The 3097-nt window shown below is 38.9% G+C and overlaps 1 pseudogene; it reads left to right on the forward strand.

The window, feature by feature from the left end:
• The first annotated feature begins 1589 nt into the window (after window positions 1-1589).
• On the forward strand, window positions 1590-2312 carry LOC101292235 (annotated as a pseudogene).
• Window positions 2313-3097: the final 785 nt, after the last annotated feature.

The following is a 3097-nucleotide window of genomic DNA, read 5'->3' on the forward strand; positions in this document are numbered from 1 at the left end:
TCATTATTTGTTTACTTATTTTATTGTTTCTTTGTTTCTTTAAATTGTTATCGTGATTTGTGTGTTTTAGTATAGTTAGTTTAGGTATTTCATAATTTGAATTGAACTAATATCCTCGTGGGAACGATAACCCCTTCTCTTCCATTTCACTATACTACATCCACCCTGTATACTTGCAGGAAATCCACCAAGTTTTTATCGAGTTGGTTTATCTCTATCTGGAAGAAACATGCATGGGAGTTAGAAATTAGAATCTACACTCGAATATCCTTCTGGGAATTCGAATATGACCATATTGGTTACACCTTAGGAAAGTAGGAATCAAAATATCAAAGCCATGCCGGCTAAAGTTGGCGTGACTTGCCGATCGAACTTGCACCCTGGATACTTCTTATTCTCATAGTCGCAATGTCATATCACCTAATTCGACTCTTACAAAACTTCATGAACAAACAAGCACTACATACCATAGATTATAATGCATCCCCCCTCCATTATATCTCAGTTGAGACTCGTGGTGGGTAGTGCCTTACTTGGATGACAATGTGACCAAATTGGTAACCAATAATGTGAAGGTCGTTTAGGTCCAGATTAACTATTTTTATGCAACAAACAAACTGGTTTTTGTTATAGATTGAGACTTCACTAGTCCCTCAATTGGGTGGCAGGTACTAGGAGAAACAAACGAACAAGGAAATTATAAAACCCACAACGTTTTGAAGTCGACAGAGAGCTACATATAACATATCTAATATGCTTTCATATGATTTTTCTGCAAATTGGAGTATTCTGAATGACAAGAGGACAGCCTCATCAATAAGTGTCCCGTTTGATAAAGACATTGGATTAAGATAATTACAAAGCTAATGGTCGGACAAAACTTTGTGTACACGTACATATCACAATGGTTATGTAAGAATTACTTGAATGATTGACCTAACTTAGCCCTTGTAAGTTGTAGCAAACAATTGGGGGGAAGTTTTCTCTCTTTAATTTCATCACTAACAGTCTAAGTGTCTAACACAGTGATCATTCTCAAACAAAGAAAAAAAAATGTCTAACACAGTGATGCTATAGATTAATTAAGCAGGAAAATTAGTAAAGGTTGTCCACTTAATATTTGAGTATTAGCTAATTTGATGGCGTGCTATTTACTTTGGTTGGTGCTTGTTATATAATGGGGTGACATATATAAACATCATCGAGTATTTTGATTTGATCACTTAAACCTGTCCCAGAAGGAACTATCTGAAGCAACAGCTTAGCTTTGGAAGGAATAATAAGTTGGTTCATGAACAGATTGGATGGGTATCAGATATAGGTGATACACTGATTCTAAATTCAATCTATTCACATTGCCGAAAACAAAATGTTTGACATAAACAAATTGAATCATACATTCATTTATAACTCATTGTGGCTGTTGGAAACATGTACAAATCGAAGACATGAAAAATGGGTCTGTAGGTAGAAGCTTTCTCTTCCCACTTGAACTATAGTACGTAGCTGCAACATGGCACAACTTTAGCTTCAACCGTTAATCTATCTCTTTCTGTGCACAACTTTGTCTATCACTACTCACTAGTACTATGGCTTCAACATTTGCCTTGCCATCATCATCACCTTTTGTAGCAACCAAAACATTGGCTTCAGGCCTTCAGCTAAGCCAACTGGTATTTCACACTCAGCCAGCTTTCCTTCACCACCACGTAGGCTGCCGGCGCTGCGAGCTCAGGCCAGTGGAGATGGCAGTGTGGACGTGGCTGTGAATCAGGGTACGTAGTAGTAACAGAGGGACTCAAATGGAGAAGAGGCCTAGTGCTAGAAGGTTGGCTGTGGATGTTTCACCTTTTGGTCTATTAGATCCCATGACACCAATGAGGACAATGCGCCAGATGCTGGACACAATGGACCGTATTTTCGAGGACACTATGTGATCCTCCCCGGCACCAGAAGCCGATCAGGAGGTGAGATTCGTGCGTATTGGGACATCGAAGACGACGAGAATGAGATCAAAATGCGGTTCGACATGCCAGGGCTCTCTAAAGAGGATGTCAAGGTGTCCATTGAGGATGACGTGCTTGTTACAAAAGGGTGAGCAAAACATGGAAGAGGACAAGGATGATGCATGGTCTAGTAGGAGCTTCAGTTCCTACGACACACGACTTCAGCTTCCGGATAACTGTGACAAGAGCAAAGTGAACGCAGAGCTCAAGAATGGTGTTCTCAGTTCTCTACATGACTACATCGCCATTCCTAAGACCAAAGTAGAGCACAAGGTCGTTGATGTAGAAATCAAGTGTAACAGATAAAAAGCGTGAACCTAAATTTCACTGAACCTAGACTTCGTAAACTTTCCTAATAATTAATGGTAATTATAGACTTCTGTCTTGCTGATCAAAAAAAAAAATGGAGGCATACAAATAAGAGGTTAACTGGCCACCTGTCATTTGTTCATGTGGCTTTACAGTTTATCCCTATTCAATTCAAAGCTTCGCATTTGACCTTGATTAGTGCTAGCATATTGTGAATGAAAATAATGCTGGAATCATATTTGATCTTTATAGTGTGGGGAGAAATTATGGTAAACCGGTATAGTTGATGCTTGCATACAAACAAAGCCAAACCTGATTTTCATAGGGAAGTACTTAGAAGACGCCTAGGCATTAGGCAAAGCGATTTTGAGAAAGCGATTCTCATATGTTGGAAAGCTCCCCTTCCAGCAGCACAGTATAATAAGCATGCTTATGTCTAGGATATGAGCAAAACTGCAATTGAACCTTGGGGATTCTTCTCGTAGATATCGGCAGAAGTTGTTCGACTAATGATATTGAAGAAAGCTTTTCTCAGACGATCAATCCGTTGGTAAAACTTGCTCTACAATCTTAAGAAAACCATTTTCTTTTTGGCGAAAGAGCACAATATACAAGAGAACCAAGTTCAGGGATACAAAAAGACAGCTAACCAGCATCAAAATTCAGGAACAGACTCCTGAGAACAAATATCAAAGTTACAACTCGTGTAAAGTTCTAAATCACAATGGGAAGCTCTCCCAGACATTGATTTGCCTATATTGCTAAAACTATAGGAATCAAAA

This window comes from Fragaria vesca, linkage group LG6 (assembly GCF_000184155.1).
Source record: "Fragaria vesca subsp. vesca linkage group LG6, FraVesHawaii_1.0, whole genome shotgun sequence".
In the NCBI taxonomy this organism is placed as follows: domain Eukaryota; kingdom Viridiplantae; phylum Streptophyta; class Magnoliopsida; order Rosales; family Rosaceae; genus Fragaria; species Fragaria vesca.